We start from the raw sequence: 18,698 nt of genomic DNA on the forward strand, positions 1-18,698 counted from the left end.
TCAAATTGATGTGTTTTCCTACATTGTATAACAAAATGATGAAATTCAAGGACCTTTTGCTCATTGCTTTCAGGCATCTTTTGGGCAAGTCTGGTGCATGTGCACATGCTTAGTCCATTTGTGTCCTCCTTTGAAATCAGTAACTTCTGTTTCATCAGAAATTATTCTTGCCTCATGCTGAACCATCTTTGTGGACACAGGAATTCCAATTGCCCTTTGCTCTTCAATCCATACCTTCAGTTACCTCTCTAAATCAGGCCACTTTGCTGACTTGCCTCTCATGGCCTTCTTCTGCTGTGATGTTTTCAGTAGGATTTCTTCTTCTCATAGGCAGTCTCAGATGGATTTCTCAGTTGGAGGAGGACCATACTTAGTTCAGCAGCACAATTTCCATTCAGTTCTGCAAACTGGATCACTTTTAACTTGAATTCAGCACTGTACAAAAATCTTTTCGGAGACATTTCTGGGCAGATTGTGGCAATACGTAACCTACCGCAATATACTGGTAACAGGTGCGAAACAACAAGTGCAAAATAGTGGGAAATGCAAGTAAAAAAACCTACAATCACTGTATAAGACACACTCAGTTTTTAGACCCCAAAGTTTTCAAAAAAGGGCGCGTCTTATACATGGCAAAATACGATAGTTACTTTGAGAAAAGACAGGCTAATAGAAAAAGGCACAGATACAAGTTAAGTGTTATACTGGCAATCATTTTTTCTTTTGTAACAGAGACAGAAAGGGACAGATAGGGATAGAGAGGAAAGGAGAGAGATGAGAAGCATCAATTCTTCATAGCAGTGCCTTAGTTCATTGTTATCAGCAAGCATTTTTAAAACCCTGCCAATTAAACCAGTTTTCAAAAACTCGATATAAAAATTAAATTAATTTGGCCCTGGCCGGTTGGCTCAGCGGTAGAGCGTCAGCCTGGCATGCGGGGGACCCGGGTTCAATTCCTGGCCAGGGCACATAGGAGAAGCGCCCATTTGCTTCTCCACCCCCACCGCCTCCTTCCTCTCTGTCTCTCTCTTCCCCTCCCGCAGCCAAGGCTCCATTGGAGCAAAGATGGCCCGGGCGCTGGGGATGGCTCCTTGGCCTCTGCCCCAGGCGCTAGAGTGGCTCTGGTCGCGGCAGAGCGACACCCCGGAGGGGCAGAGCATCGCCCCCTGGTGGGCAGAGCGTTGCCCCTGGTGGGCATGCCGGGTGGATCCCGGTCGGGCGCATGCGGGAGTCTGTCTGACTGTCTCTCCCAGTTTCCAGCTTCAGAAAAAAAAAAAAAGAAAAGAAAAAATAAAATAAAATAAATAAAATAAAATAAAAAAATAAAAAAATAAAAATTAAATTAATTTTAATTAATTATTTGTGTGCTAACTGGCCCCATGGTACAAACTAACCAGTAAATGTGTTAAAAGGTATGGTTGATGTCTGTGGTATACTACTTCCAGAAGAAGTATAAAAACATTTTTTTTTCTAAAAATATCAGTAAGCTCTTTTAAAATGTTTTACTTTCCTTCTTTTTCTCTCTTTACCTTCTTCTCTGTATTTCTGTTGGAAACATTTTTTTAAGATATTTGATTATGGTATAAGGCAGCTAATTTAAGCATCTGTTTATCACTGCCTGGCTAGACTGAATGTAAAATTTCAATTGAATTACGTCCCTAGAGAGCTTTGAGCTCTTAGGGTAAAACACATCATTTTCTCTTTTCTCCCCTGGGATTGTCAGCAGAAAGAATTCATCTAAATAGTTTACATGCATTTTGAAAATGTTGTATCTACTGGACTTAGCTTTGTTGTTTGTGGAACATTGCCAATATAAATGGAATATCTACTTTGCTTGTTAACTCAGGCACAATAGTGTTATTTGGTATTACAATATGTGTATAAATTCTAACAGTGAATGACTCTTGCTGATAGTTAACTTATAACCAGTTTTCGTACTAACAAATAAGAGATTTCTTCTTTTTGAAAATTTAATTTAAAAAACCCAGATATTTAATTAATTCAGCCATTAAATGTTCATTGAACAATTACCGTATATATAACTATGTAACTATTATAAAATTCAGATGTACATTATAATAGCTTATTTTGCCACATTTTTTCTGGAAGAGTTTGGGTTTCTGTGCCCTTTTACCAGTTTTATAAAGGCTCTTAAGAAGTAATTAATTGAACTGAACTAAACTTATCAGTAAGCAAATTCACTGGAGACTGACTCTGTCAGGAACTGTGGCACAGACTTAGCATGTGTGAACTCCTGTGTTTTCAACTGGGGACTCTTCATTCCTTTTTTCAAGTACAATTTCATGAGAAAGCACCATAATTTTCTTTTCCTTTTTCTCCTTGATTATAAAAATTTTGCAGTATTTTAAAAAGATGAACATTCAATTGCCCTAGTTTTTCTTCTTTTATAATAAAAATGATTAAGAAGCAGCACATAGTATTTCATAACTTCTTTTAATATATTAAAATATCATATCTTAACCAGGTAAATACTGTCAAAATTATTAAAATGAATATATTTATTATCTCAAATTGTCAGGTCTGCTGTGAAATTTAGATTGGATTTTGAAACATACTGTTTTCTTGCAAAGTCTCAACAGTATCTGTTAGCCAGTTGTCTAGCTTTACTTTGAAATCTCAATCTGAAATGGAAGTAATTTTTCATTATTTCAATAATATTTATTTTTAAAAGAAAGTCTAAGTATTTGAGCTGTATATTGGGAAAACTGTTAGTTATTTCTTGAACTTTTAAGTTCAAGAAAAGTATTTTTTTAAGGGAATAATATAAAGGCCTTCATTACTGAAAGATAGGTTTGTTACTTAATGTAGACCTAATTGGGAGACATGCTATATCTATGGTTTTGAATTTGGTTAAGTTTAGCATTAAAGATACATTGCTTGTTAAGAGGAGGTAAACATGTAAGAAGTAGGCAGGAGTTATACAGTATATAATTTGCTGCAAGTCTCTTCTATGTGGCAAGAAGCCCCACTGAACCAATAGTTCATTTGACTTTACTGAACTTTCATCTCAGATATTTTCCTCTGCACTTTGTATATCTCATCTGGCTTCTGTGACTTTGCTACTTGCTTTCCTTCATATCATTGATTGTATTGTCACTTCTTTTTCCTGCAGCCTGATCTCTCCTGGTCATCTTCTGCTTTGACTGTTGCCACTTCCTTCTCATTGATCCCCTTGCTTCCATAATTGTCCTAGCCCAGTGGTTCTCAAATTTTTGAAGTTGGGGCACATTTAAAATCCTACAAATAATTGTAGGCACACTACAATTGTATATACAAATTTCTGAGAAATACGTTATAATAATTAAGTCAAATATTAAAGAAAAAATATGAAGTTCAAGTGTGCTTTTATGGTAATTAAAATAAATACAACAAAATTAAATTTATTCTGACATTAAAACATTTTTATGTTATATTTTTTGAGTTATGCTTTTTAGAATTTGTAAAAAAAAAAGGGTTAAAAATTTTAAAGAAAGGACAAAAAGTTATCTTTTTATATATATAGTATACATTCTTAGTAAGATTTAGTAAATTCGGCAGGTTCCAGCGTGAATGTGTTAAGTTTTCATTCTTGTGTTTATGAGAAACATGAGCCTGATGTGTCCTAGCGATTTCTTCAGTTTGGGCATATATTTGAAAGGCAAACTCTCATTTCCTCGTCAATACATTGAAGAATTCCTCTCTTTTTACTCTTAATTGTGTAGAGTGCAGAAAACCCCCACCATACATATCATCTTACCTTGACACCAAACAAAGGCTAGAAGAAACTTGCCTCCAGTCTTTCCGGGGAACATGGGGGGTAGTGTAAACAATCCAGCACCACAGCTTAACAGCCTTTTGCAACCTAATCAGGCAAGTGAGGTGGGGGGTTGGGCAGACTGTCAGCTTACAGCCAATTCCCCACACCTCTGTCCCCCCAAAATCCAAACTCCAAAAACCCTGCTGGTTTTTTGGTCCTCAACAGGCACATATTTCCCTGGAATACCATAGGGCGCACCTGAAAATCTTATAGGGCGCACCAGTGTGCCCTGGCGCACACTTTGAGACCACTGTCCTAGCCTATCTGATGTGTGTTTACCAAGGTTATCTCTTTTTCCTGCTCTTCCAGCTTCAGTTTCTTACCTCTGTTTGTCCCATATCAACCTTTTATCAGCTATTCTTTATCCTTGCTAGGACCTCTCTTATTTAAATTGATCCTCATAATTAAAATACCACTCTTTATATTTCTATGTAGCCCATATTTATTTAATCATCATTCTCAGAAGAACTCTTTAAGAAAAACAGAGAGAGACAGGGTCAATCTCTATTACTCTCCCCCAGCATTAGCAAAATGCTTTCATCAGCAGAGCAGGTACAAACTCAAAATACATTTCTTCTCTCCAGCTATAATCTTCCCTTCTGTAATGCACCCACCAAACAAGGTGCACATTTTATTTTATTTTATATTTTGGCTAAAATTAACTTTTTCTGTTTTTCTGTTGTTTTAAAAGCAGGCTCTCAATTGACACTTAGCTATTCTGATAGAAGCAATGGAATGTAATCCAAAGTTATAATTCTTTATATTTGACTATATTGATAATCTTCCCCTTCCCCTAACCAACACATTCTTCAGTGACATGATTACTGTCCCTACTGTCTGTCAACAGAGAGTATTAGCCTTCAAGAACATATTTGGTTATAAGATAGCAAATAAGAAAATGAACACGTAAAGTTGAAATACAATAATAGAAAAAAACAGAAACAACCAATACCTGTGGCCTGTATTCTATTTTAATGTTGTCTGATTTTGAATGTTGATCTCTACTGGAGAGGACGTATCTGTTCATCCTTGCAAGTATGGCATGGCATGTAAGTGACACTGATTCCCAGATGATGACCGAATGTTGAACTGTTAAAAGTGGGATACAGGGGATCCTCGGGTTATGACAGTCTTGTCATGTGACATTTTGAGTTTATTACACTTCCATAAAAACTTTAAAAAATTGAGACATGAGTGTTTCAGCTTACATCATTAGCTTCATACTTATGGACTACATGGGCGAACTATTTTGGTTGCATGCAGCAAAAGAATATGCAGTAATGTAGCACATGAATGCAGGAGTTGGCATCCCCCAGTATGCTTACCTATGCCATTTTGGACTATAAAAAGTGCGAGTGTCCCATTTATGTTAGGCTAGGGTGTGTTTCAACTTACACCAAAATTCGGGTTATATCACTGTCATAGGAATGGAACTGTGTTGTAACCCAAGGACCTCCTGTAATGATTTTCTATTGGTCAGTGTTTTGTTTTTTGTTTTTTTTTGTTGTGACAGAGACAGAGAGAGTCAGAGAGAGGGACAGATAGGGACAGACAGACAGGGAGGGAGAGAGATGAGAAGCATCAGTTCTTTGTTGCAGCACCTCAGTTGTTCATTCATTGCTTTCTCATATGTGCCTTGATATGGAGGGTACAGCAGACTGAGTGACTGACCCCTTACTCGAGCCAGCAACCTTGGGCTCAAGCTGGTGAGCTTTGCTCAAACCAGATGAGCCTGCACTCAAGCTGGCAACCTCGGGGTCTTGAACCTGGGTCCTCAACTCTATCTACTGCACCACTGCCTGGTTGAGCCTATTGGTCAGTGTTTTTTTCATTCATTCATTCATTTATTTATTTATTACAGAGGCAGAGAGTGATTCAGAGAGAGTGGTAGACAGGTACAGACAGACAGGAACAGAGAGAGATGAGAAGCATCAATCATCAGTTTTTCATTGCACATTGCAACACTTTAATTGTTCATTGATTGCTTTCTCATATGTGCCTTGACTGTGGGCCTTCAGCAGACCGAGCAACCCCTTGCTGGAGCCAGCAACCTTGGGTTCAAGCTGGTGGGATTTTGCTCAAACCAGATGAGCCCGCACTCAAGCTGGTGACCTCGGGGTCTCGAACCTGGGTCCTCTGCATCCCAGTCCGACCCTCTATCCACTGCGCCACTGCCTGGTCAGGCTTTTTTTTTTAGATATTTATTTATTTATTTATTTTTTTATATTAGAAAGAGGACAGAGAGATAGATAAGAGAGAGAGAGAACAGGGGGAGGAGCAGGAAGCATCAACTCCCATATGTGCCTTGACCAGGCAAGCCCAGGGTTTTGAACCAGCAACCTCGGCATTCCAGGTCGATGCTTTATCCACTGCATCACCACAGGTCTGGTCAGTGTTTTAAACTGGAGTTCATTTCCTGGAAAACTATTTTCTATTTATTTAGTTAGTATTTATTGAGCAATTACTATAAAAATATCCAAATCAGTTATGAAAGTTTTATGTACATTTGTTGAATATATAAAATATGGAACTATTTTAGTATATTTTCTCTTTAAAGGATTTTTTTTGATGAGCTACTGATTTAGGCCAAGACTTTATTTAAATATAAGGCTGATGCTATAGGAAGTCTTCAGTGCTCCAATAGCCTTCAGGCTGTATTTAAATTAGAGTCTTGCTCTTGAAACATTTAATTTTTCTTTAGTATGCTTTCAAGCCTCTACCTTCCTTCAAATGGTAAGTACTAAATGAGGGTGGGTACCTTGGTGAGTGAGAGTTTTCTCGCATATAGTAAACCTACTCTAAAATCTCATTTTGGGACAGAGTTAGCTAAATTTCAGTTAAGTAAGTGGTCTGTCATAAAATAATTTCTTTTTCTTTTCAGTATTTTTAATATTGAGCTTTTAGGAAAAGAGCAATACACACACACACACACATATACAGGGTGAGGGCAAAAGTAGGTTTACAGTTGTGAGTGTGCAAAAGTTAATTTTTGTAATATTTATTTAACTATTTTATCATTTATTTGTATTATTATTGTTTTGTTATTATTTTGTATCCTTACTTTTGATTTATCTTTTAGATAGTGATGGCTGGTAATTTAACCTACTTTTGCCCACCTCTGTATATAGAATAGAAAAATCCTTGTTTGTTAGTGTGTTAGTTTACTTTTGCTGTAAAACAAATTACTACAAATTTAACAGCTTAAAATGACACCCAATTTATTTTCCTAGGTCAGATGTCCAGCATGGCTCAGGTGTGTTCTTTCCTTAAGGTCTTACAAAGCCAAAGTCAGCCTGGCTGAAGTTCAGGGCCTTTTCCAGGCTTATTCTTTATTGGCAGATATCGGTTCCTTGCAGCTGTAGGACTGAGGTCCCCATTCCCAAGGCTTTCATAGGCTTCCCACATTCTTTACCACGTTTCCCTCCATCCTCAAGCTAGTAAGGGCCCATTCAACTCTCTTCATGCTCTGAATCCTCAATTTCCTTTCTGCTACCAGCCAGAGAAAACTCTTTTTAAAAAGGATTTGTGCAATTTGATTAGGTTTACTTGGTTAATCTCATGTTTTCTTAATCATGGGAGTGACATCTCATATTAACAAGTTTTACCTGAGGAGATTACAAGCATGAGTCACTTACCTGTCACAGATTGTTTGACTGAATAAACGATTCTAGATTGATATTTATTTTCCTGTAGAATTTTAAACAAATTACTCTATTATATTAGCATTTAATAATATAGTTGAGAAACCCTGTACCATTTTTGAATTGTAATCATTAATATGCTAGCAATATTTTCTGTCTAACAAATTTAGATTCTTCTCTTTATAACCAGGTTTTGAAATTTCACTGTGATTTGCCTTTATGTGATTCTCTGTGCTTTTATACTACTGGCACTTGCTGGACTCTTTTAATCCCTTCTCTGATGAGAAACCTCATGTCTTCTGCTAGAGTGAAGAAGGAATAGTTTGCCTGGCTGTTTAGGATTGGAAAGGCCATGTGGGTGGCTGACTTTTCACGCGTTCAACCAATTCACCATTTGTTAGCTCATGTTCCACTTTCCGAGGGACCTGGTGCCTCTAATTCTTGATTTTCTGTGAGATTCTAGGAAGCAGTTTATTTCATCATTTGCATTTCTTTTTGCAGGGTGCTTTAAATATCAACTTTCCCTTTTCTTTCAAAGTTAGATATACTTAGTCATTCACCCTTCTCCATCTTCTAAAAACATTATCTCTATCCATTGTTTTTTCCTCTTGTGTTTCTTTATCATTGTGGATTAAACACAATTTTAAGTTCCTTTAATAACTCCTTTTTTTTTTGTCAGGAGGATTAGATGGGAGCAGAGATGTATCCCTCTTTCATTCTACCATGTTGATCCATAAGTTTCCCCCCCTTTTTTTTTAAGTGAGAGAGAAAGATATGGAGGGACAGAGAGGAAGGGAGAGAGATGAGAAGTATCAATGCGCAGTTGTGGCAGCTTAGTTGTTCATTGATTTCTTTTTCATGTGTGCCTTAACCAGGGGGCTGTAGCTGAGCCAGTGACCCCTTGCTCAAGCCAGCAACCTTTGGCTCAAGCCACCGACCTTGGGCTTCAAGCCAGTGGCCTTTGGGCTCAAACCACAGACCTTTGGGGTCAAGCCAGTGACCATGGGGTCATGTCTATGATCCTGCACTCAAGCTGGAGACCCCGCACTCAAGGCAGATGAACTTGTGCTCAAGCCGGCAACCTCAGGGTTTAGAACCTGGGTCTTCAGCATCTCAGGCCGATGCTCTGTCCATTTCACTGCTGCCTGGTCTGGCCAGAGTTTTCCCTTTTTTGATTGCTCAATCATGATTATTTAATTTTGGTTTCACTATAAAATGCAATTTGGTGACATAGAGGACCAGATTACAGCATGGTTTATTTTAAAGTCAACAAACTTGTATATTCCATGTACGTACATCATTGTGCTAAATGCTGGAGAACCAGACTAGCAAAACATAGCCTGTGTCCTAAGGAAATTCTTAGTCCTGTTGACGATGATAACCTAAATAAATGTTCAACAGTAGGAATATCATTAAATAAATCATATTTTTGAAGATGATTTACTTAGGGATATGCTCTATTAAATATTAAGTGAAAATAGAATATAAGCTAATAAAATTTCAGATACGTAGGGAAAAATAGAAAGAGGTGTAGAAAAATACTAAAAGAAAATGTAAACCTCGATATTAACAGTGATTTTTTTAAAATCTAGATTGTGGGTGATTTTTTAAAAAGTATCTTTGGGGCAATAATTAGGATTGCCTTTTCCCTTCCTTCTTCAGTTGCCATACTAACTAGCATCTACATATCTATGAAGATATTAGTATTTTTTTATTTGCCTCCCCATTTCTGTATATTAGAATATAGTGGAAAGGGGTAGATCATTTGTATCATGGTGTAAAGGTTATACAAAATCCACTGACTGGTATAATTTAATATGGGTATTTATAATACTGGCTCCTAATTCCATAAGTCCAGCTACCACTTAACCATATCATTTACTATGTTATTTCTTATTGCCAAAATAAGTCTACTATTCTTTAAAAACATGAATGATCCAGAGTACACATAATATTTTATATCAATTATTGATAAATTATACTTTAGAAGTATTTGTCACAAAATCATGTTAATGAAGAAAAAATAAAAAGCTGTATCATTTTGTATTAATTGATCAATTTCAGTAGCTAAAATGCTGCAGTTAAAATAGTTGCATGTTTTATATGTAAGTACTGTTGCTGAGTCGGTGGCTGAACAGATGAACAGGCCAGCCAGCTACTATTTGGAACCAAGAAAACAAGCACCAACGTTGTAATACTGGTATCACTGAAAACTCTGTGCCCCTGTTACATGGACTGTGAAATCCAGTCTCAGAAAATAGAAAGTAGGAAGGTATAAAATGACTCAGATTTTTTGAATTACTAAGTAGAGCAACTATTTTGTAGAAATTGTCACTAATAAAATACATTTAACTAATAAAATACAGTTTCAGAGAGATTACATAAGGTATTCCAATTATAATATTATAGGATATTATTTATTAATTATTGATTTTTAAATTTTATTTATTTATTTGGCAAGAGAGGAGAAGCAAGAGAGATGAGAAGCATCAACTCCTAGTTGCAGCACTTGAGTTGTTCATTGATTACTTCTTCTGTATACCTTGACTAGAGGCTCCAGCCCTGCCACTGACCTCTTTCTTATTCAGGCCAGCGACCTTGGGCTCAAGCCAGCCACCTCAGGGTTTCAAACCTGGGACCTCAGCGTCCCAGGTCAATGCTCTATCCACAGCACCACCACTAGCCAGGTAGAATATTATTTATTTCTAATTTACTGTTTTACAGAACATTTTTCTCTTTAGGATTCAGAATAAGAAAATAAAGATTTTGATAGGAAATATGTGAATTTTATCATGAGTTAGAAGAGATCATAATTTTGTACAGAGTAAATTCATCACAATAATTTATACTTACAATGCCATATTAGTCTTTTAACTTAACTTTTAAGTCTAGCTTCATGAAGTAATACTGCATATAAATATACTTTTTTCAGTTTGCTTATGGTAACTTTCCATAAACATTTAAAAACAAAGAGAACCTAAGCCAGTAATTCAAAAACTAATTTTTAGGTTATATATTTAACATTGCTAAGATCAATTGCATTTGATTATAATTTACTTAAGAATGCTTTATAGGCCCTGGCCGGTTGGCTCAGCGGTAGAGCGTCGGCCTGGCGTGCGGGGGACCCGGGTTCGATTCCCGGCCAGGGCACATAGGAGAAGCGCCCATTTGCTTCTCCACCCCACCCCCCTCCTCTCTGTCTCTCTCTTCCCCTCCCGCAGCCAACGCTCCATTGGAGCAAAGATGGCCCGGGCGCTGGGGATGGCTTCTTGGCCTCTGCCCCAGGCGCTAGAGTGGCTCTGGTCGTGGCAGAGAGACCCCCCGCCCCCCGAGGGGCAGAGCATCGCCCCCTGGTGGGCAGAGCCTCGCCCCTGGTGGGCGTGCCGGGTGGATCCCGGTCGGGCGCATGCGGGAGTCTGTCTGACTGTCTCTCCCCGTTTTCAGCTTCAGAAAAATACAAAAAAAAAAAAAAAAAAAGAATGCTTTATATTATAAAGCTCTTTGCTTTATGGGATCTATCTAGGCATGTAGTGTCAATTATATTAAAGCTGTTTGTAATGGAGTTTAATACTATAAGACTATAATGTGTATATCTTTAAGATGAAGGAAAAAATATCAGAAGAAGTAAAATTTTAAAACAAATAAAAACATTCTTCAAGTATTTCCAAACATAAGCATAGTCAATGGCACAAAAAAGTAAGAAGTCTTTCTTGAATGAAGTTAATTACCCATAGGGTGCATATTGGTCGCTCTTTAAAATTCTTATAAAAACAAAGAAATCAATTATCCCATATAAAAACGAGTTATACTCTTTCTGGCAAACATTCAATTAACTTTTTAATGCTTGCTATTTAATGTTGTTTTTGACCAACCAACCATTGAAAACTGCTTTCCTTTGAAATTGGGCTTGAGTGGAAAACAATGTTGTATGTAGCTGTTTAGATGGCCAGTTATATTTGATCATCAGCATTTTTCCCATGATCTTTGAAATCAATGGCTCGTTTTATTTTACACTCACAATGAGGTGTGCATTGAGCACAGTTATTTTGTGTGTTTAGTGTTTAACAGAGTTAACCTCTAACATCTACTGGGGATAATCAGAAAAATTCTTAAATTAGACTTTCATATTAAAAATTTTCCATCTGGTCCACTGAGGTATGTGACAGTTACATTTAATTTTTGTTTTAAGAAAATAAGTGATTATATGGCTTTTTTTGGAACTTCTTTGGCTGATAAGATCTTTTGTATTTTGGAAAGTATAATGTAAATTTGATAATTTTAACATTTTGGCACATTGGCTTTCTTTCTCTTTGAACACGCAGACACGTACATACACGCATGCCCCAAACTTTGTTTTCTAAATCATCTGAGAGTGATTGCAGTTACTGTTACACTTCAACCCCTAAAACTTCAGCATGTATTTACCAAGAACAAGGACATTTCTCCTACATAACCACAAATCAACACACTCAGCAAATTTAACATTGAGGTAATATTGTCTAATATTTAATTTTCTCCAGTTTTCTCAATTTTATTTGTAGCTTTCTTTTTACCCCTCAGTTTAGGATCCAAAGATCATACACTGCATTGAAGTTATGTCTTTTTAGTCTAACGGTCTGTCAGCTTTCCCTCTAAATTTTTTATTACAGTGATATTATTGAAGAGTCCAGGCCAGTATGGATGGATGGATCTGATTTTTTCCTCATGATTAAATTCAGGTGAAAAAATTTGGGCAGGATTACTTCATAGGTGATACTGTTTCCTTTTCAGTGCATTACATCAGGAGGCATATAATATCAGTTCATTCAGGTTTTGGGAGGGGGTGTAGTTATTCAATTAATACAGAGTCTTCCAGATTATTTTCATTTAAAGGTAACTTGCCCCTTTTGTAATTAATGAGTAATAGCGGAATATTTTGAGACTATGTAAGTATTCTGTTCCTCAGCATTTATTTAGCATTTATTGATGATTCTTGCTTAAATCAGTTTCTAGTGTGGTGGTTATAAAATGTTGATTTTATTTCTTCCACATTGGAATTCTTCTGGTTAAGAAATAAAAATGATTATCCCTCTCCCAGTCCTATCCCTTTTGTGTGTGTGTGTGTGTGTGTGTGTGTGTGTGTGTGTATTTTTCCAAGGTGAGAAGCCTGGCATGGGGGAAGACACAAACAGACTCCCGTGTGCGTCCGACCGGGATCCACCCGGCACGCCCACCAGGGGGGCGATGCTTGGCCCATCTGGGGCGTCGCTCTGCAGCAACCAGAGCCATTCTAGCACCTGAGGCAGAGGCCATGGAGCCATCCTCAGCGCCCGGGCCAACTCTGCTCCAATGGAGCCTTGGCTGCAGGAGGGGAAGAGAGAGACAGAGAGGAAGGAGAGGGGGAGGGGTGGAGAAGCAGATGGGCGCTCTCCTATGTGCCTGGTCAGGAATCAAACTCGGGATTTCCACACGCTGGGCCGATGCTTTACCGCTGAGCCAACCAGCCAGGGCCTATCCCCTTTTTAAGTTATTAGACTGGACTCAGGATTCTTTTTTTATTGAATGTATAATAATCTATTCTTGTCTTTCTACCATTATATATCGTACTGCTAAAATTGTCCTGGATTTATCCATTGAACACTTTTATATTTTCTGGCACAACTGGATGTTCAGGCTCACTGCATATTTTCCTTTCTTCGTTCTAGCCTTGGAAGCAGCTATTTCTCTATGAAATGTTGCTTTTCTTAGCGGGGGAATGTTAGCAATATTTATAACTTTTACTAAGGTCAGAAGTGTTCTACTATACTATAAATCTGTGGTTTAATATGCTCTTAGGAAATAATTATAAAACAGGAAGGTGTTATGATTAATCTTTGATATTGCTTAGATGTTGCAGAGTTTAGCATTGTATTAGATATGACATTAGACTTCATTGTAGAAGTACTGTTTTAGGAGGACTACTAATATAGTAATGATGAGAAAGTTGATCTTTTTTTTTTTTAATTTTACCATCCTTTTTCAGGAAGACAGAATTATTTAATATATGTTTATTTAAGAAATATTTATTGTTGTATTAAGTGAGTTTGAGAGTGTTAAGGTGAGTAGAATACAGACTTCACCCTTGAGGAGTTTGCAGTCTATTAGAGAACGTAAGACAAGTATTCAGATATCCTAATGGGAGATAACTACAAGTGTCAAAGAATTTGTTAAGATGTCCTAGAGATCAGTTCTGATTTAGGGTATCTGAAAAGTTTCATGGTGTGTTTGAGTTAGAACAGAGTACTGTTTACCTGGAAACAAGGTCCACAAAGAGGGAAGCAGTAGAAAGGGCTAGAACTGAGATTGAAACCAGTTTTGGGGAGCCTTAAATTTCAAGCTAAGTTTGTTCTGAATACAGTAGACAGTTAGGGGCTGTTTATTTTTGAGTAATGATGTTTGAACATATTCTTTAGAGCTAGTGGATAGATGGCAATGGGAAATAGTTTGAGCAAAATGGTAGGGGTCCACTCATTAAAGCTGTGTCTTCCCTAACTGTGAAGAGTGGGCAGCACTTTACTTATGCTTTGTAGCCCTAATATAAATGAAATGAAATCATCTTGGAGATATATATATATTTAAATTTTTGTCTCCCCCATAATATGAAAATGCCATAAGGAAAAACCGTGTCTTTCTTATTCATAATTGAATATTCTCTCCCTGGTGTAGTCCCTGGCACAGTTAGTATTTTTCTTGTATTTGAAGACTCAAATGAATTAGAAGGTGAGTAAAAGAACAAATAAAGACAGACAAATGAACTAACTTGGCAGAATAGTAATAGGGAAAGTTAAAATACATTTTTATTTTTAATAGAAATAGTACAAATATCGATCAACTTACGACCTATGCAATTTACGACCATTCGACTTTACGACCGCAATCGCTAGCCACGACTGCTCCGCGTCTGGCAGCACAAGTGTTGCCCAGCTGAGCGTACGACAGTGCGGACCAGCTTCTGGCAGCACTACCATCTCCGCGTGCACCATTTCAGTTGTTATCCCAGACTCGGTACAGCAATTTGTGTTTTGTGTCTTGGATATTTTTCATCAAACCACTCCCAAGATGTCTACCAAGAGGAAGTTGTCTTTGCAAATATTAAACCAGTTGTACTGGTAATGCAGTGTTTTACTTAAACCTGACGAATGTAAAAATAAGAAACAAAATGGTGTAGAGATGATACAAATGGCATAAAATGAATAAAGAAAATTATGATATATAACAATAATGAAAGAAAATTATGATAAAATATGACTTAAATATTTTTATAACATCATTTCACAGTACTATACATATAGCCTACTCAACCTACGACCAAATCGTGTTACGACTGGTCTGTCGCAACCAATCGTGGTTGTAAGTTGAGCACTAGCTGTAAATATAAAAGACCCAAACAGAGATTGCTTCTGGAGGTTGGTAGGCTGAATCTGTTTCATTTGCACAATGTATTCATAGTATTTTTAAGAAATTTGAAATAGTTGGCAGCATTTAAAATTTGGTATATTTCTGGCTTCTCTTGAATAACTGGAAGATCTGGCACCACTGGGCATGCTGTAATTGGCTACAGCTAAGGAGTACCTGGCTTCCCTCATTTTGGGTGGGACATGCAAGCTTCAGTCCACCAGCGTTCTCCCCTTTCCATTACTCCTCTGTGAGGCTATCAGTTGCTATTTGTCATTTTTCTCACACTGTCCTTTTCCTATGCTTTCCTTTTTCTTTTGGTAAAGGTAAAAGAAAAAATGAAGTGTTTTTTGTATCCACATCTCTTTTAAAAGTGGGGAAGCCTGACCAGTCGGTGGCACAGTGGATAAAGTATGGGCCTAAGACACTGAGGACCAAGGTTCAAAACCCCAACGGTGCCGGCTGAGTGCAGGCTCAATTGGCTTGAGCGCAAGCTCACCAGCTTGAGTGCGGGGTCACTGGCTTGAGTGTGGGATCATAGACATGACCCCACATGGTCACTGGCTTGAGCCCAAGGTCTCTGGCTTGAGCAAGGGGTCATTGGCTCAGCTGGAACCCTCGGTCAAGGCACATATGAGAAAGCAGTCAATGAACAAGTAAGGTGCCACAACTACAAGTTGATGCTTCTCATCTCTCTTCCTATCTGTCTGTCACTGTCTGTCCTTCTCTCTGTCTCTGTCTTTCTCTCTCTCTTTCACTAAAAATGAATGAATGACTAAATAAATGACTAAATAAAATAAAATTAAAATGGAGGAAAAAACCCAAAAGATTCCAAGAAAGATGAGAGCATATTTCTTTGTGGATGTGAAAAGTATTCCTAGTCTTTAATATACAATGAAATGTGTCGGTATTGAAAGAATACACACCAAGGGACTGTTTCCAAAACAAATCGTATTTTCCCCTGAAAGCACTAAATTAAGCAGAGTGTCAGGAAACTGAGTAGTGTTAGATGAAGTAGTAGACAGGGAGAGAAACGGCGAGTGTGAGTGCTCGAGTAAGTGAGCACGTGCTGCTCTAAGAGAAACTGGAGTCAAAAGAAAGCCTTGTGCTTTGGGGATGAGCCAGTGATTTTGACAGAGTTTTTCCTAATTTTAATTCAAACAAGTTGTTGATTATGTTCTCTTTTTTAGACAGAGTCTGTTTATTTTCATATGCAAAAAAATATAAGTATCCCTTGTGATCCAAATTCATTCACATTTTGAGTTTGGTTAGAAAGAGTTCCAATAAAGATACCTGTGTCTGGTTTTTTTTATTTGTTTTTGAATATTTTTATGACATTTACACCTCAAGGAGTGTAAAAATATTGCAAAGCAATAACTTTTTAAAAACAAAATTAGTCAAAGATTCTGCAGTTTATAGTTTGAACATTTTTAATGTGTGTGTGTTTTTTTTTAAATATGTGGTAAGTGCAACAACTTTAGGCAGAAAGTTATATTCCAAAAGTTTTTTAGCAATTGCTAATCAGGCAAAAGGAAATTTAATAGAATGTGATTTATGCGTCAGGGTAAAGATACTCCTGAGGGTGGACCCTATGAAAAGACTTTTCTTTCGTTACTTGAGTACTTTAGAATACATTGTGATGAGTCTTCTCTTGTCTAATTCCTCTTCTAGTTTTCCTTTAATTTTTCCTACTGAAGTTATTGTTTCATACATAGTGTCTTATCTTTAATTTGAATATTGGATTGTTACATTCCTCTCAATTATTGGTGTATCATCCTAGTCAAGAGGTAAAACAAGTAAGATATCTGATAATGCCTACATTTAAAGAGAGCAGGATTGGCTTATTCAATATCCATTCTGACAAAGCTATCAGAAACAGGTGGTAACTACAGCTACATGGTTCTTTTTCAAAGGAAAAACCTGATGTCTGATTGGAGAAGGGGACAATTTGCTGATTAAGATGATTTCTCAGAAGCTGATTTTCCTTTCAGAGGTGAACTTCGAAAAAGCAGTAAAATCTAGAAAGATTTCAAAAGGTGGTTATTTTAGGAAAAATTACAGATTTCTGCTATGTTGGATAGCTGTTAATCTGTTTTGTGGAACCTATGTTGCATTGACAAAGAGATCTTACTCTTTTGTGATCTCTCATAGCTCTTGACACTGCTAATATAATAACCTGCTTCCGTTGATTTGAGAGAGAGAAGGGAAGGGGGCGTGATGGAGAGAGAAGTGTCAACTCATTGTTTCACTAACTTGTTCCATTTAGTTACGCACTCATTGATTGCTGTTTGTTTGTGCTCTGATGGGGGGGTCGAACCTGCAACTTCTGGCATACAGGTCAACACTTTACCCACTGAGCCACCTGGCCAGGGCAATAACATGTTTCTTTTTCAGCTCTGTGCATGTGAAGTCTAGCCTTTCTGTGACTCTTGACTTTCTCCCATGCATTTTGCACTGAAATTTAGGTGACTGTCATTGGGCAAATAGTATGGTTTCACCTGGCTTAGTTTCCTGTAGATTTGAATAGCTTGAATAACTTTTAGTGATTTTTATAGAATCACATCCAATGTGTGGACAACCACCAGTGTGTACAGAATCTCTAAAGTTAAAAACCTAGATGTATTCACGATTTCAGAGCACCAACAGAACTAGTAGCCCTTTAAGAAGCTTCTCCTAGAGAGTAGACTCAGAGCACAGAATTGTAATGCTAGTGAGATTGTAATCCATGTTTCCTAGAGGGTGAGGTACATATTCCTGCTGGCAAGTGAAGTAATATTAGGTGACCAGTGAGCATTTAGGTTTATTTTTTGTATCTTAATGTATAGGAGAGAAATATAATTAACAAAATGATCTGGTGATTTCACCGATATTATTGCTCAGACAAGATAAAGCAGGCATATGAGTTAGAAATTAGCTGAATTTTAAGAGAAATAAAGGGATAATTCAGATTATATGCCACTACTGTAAAGGTAATGCAGAAATGACAAACTTTGGGAAAATACTGACATAGTTGAACCACAAGAAAAAGAAGGAAAAGGAAAGTGGCTTTTCCCCAGTTAAGTAGGTGACTTGTAAGTAGAGCCTTAGCCACATCTGTTGTGCTTTCCCTTCTATCTCATTGCCTTTTAGTCACTGTTTATACTCAGGAACAAAATACAGTAAGTTACCTAGTGCTGCCTGGGCTTTCAGGGTGCTGCTGCTTCCGACTGCCTGTCAGCTTTCCTTCTGTTTCCCTTCATTCAGAAAAGGAATCCTAGTTCCCCATACTTACTACTCATCACTGTAATCTGCTTTGCTCTACTTTGAAAAATTAGAAACAAGATTGCTACTGACCTTACCCTTAGCATTTGGGGAGGAAAGTTTCTACAAATATCTTCTTTTCTACCAACTTTTTTTTCACCTTGAGTATTCAGTATGTTCATTATTTTGTTAATTTGGGTATATATGGTTGGTTGTTTTAGTTTTTTGTTATTTTGGGAAGCATAGAATTTTCTTAGAACTTAAGACTTTTAGTTTATCATTGGCTTTCTTTGTAAAAGGGTTAGAAGTCTACATTAGGAAAAAAAACACAGGTCAAATGGTATTAAGGGAAAGGTTAAGCTGCACAATAAGAAGACCAAGTAAGACGAGTTGAAGTCCCTCGTCGGTGTGGCTTAGCCAGACTTGCAGGACAGGTCTCCTCCACAGAGTCCGTTAGAAACTTGGGTTCTTACCATCTTGTTGCTTAGCCATCCCCTTGGAGAATTGTCCCAGTCTACATGTAGGAAGCAGAGTTACTGTTAGCTGTGTGTTCCTAAATCCAGAGAGGCTATTTAACTTGGAGGTGA

General features: G+C 37.4%; 1 protein-coding gene across 5 annotated transcripts in view; it reads left to right on the forward strand.

Annotated features, from left to right (window-relative positions):
• Positions 1-18,698, forward strand: part of TAF3 (TATA-box binding protein associated factor 3) — a 193,657-nt gene that overhangs the window by 76,311 nt on the left and 98,648 nt on the right. Inside the window, exon 1 of one of the 5 annotated variants that reach the window (XM_066279819.1) lies at positions 4,847-4,866. The exons of the other annotated variants lie outside the window; for them this stretch is intronic. The gene's annotated coding sequence lies outside the window, so the exon portion shown is untranslated. Of the gene's footprint in view, positions 1-4,846; positions 4,867-18,698 lie in introns of those variants that run through there. 5 annotated transcript variants of the gene reach the window in all.

The sequence above is a fragment of the Saccopteryx bilineata genome, chromosome 5, assembly GCF_036850765.1.
Source record: "Saccopteryx bilineata isolate mSacBil1 chromosome 5, mSacBil1_pri_phased_curated, whole genome shotgun sequence".
Classification (NCBI taxonomy): domain Eukaryota; kingdom Metazoa; phylum Chordata; class Mammalia; order Chiroptera; family Emballonuridae; genus Saccopteryx; species Saccopteryx bilineata.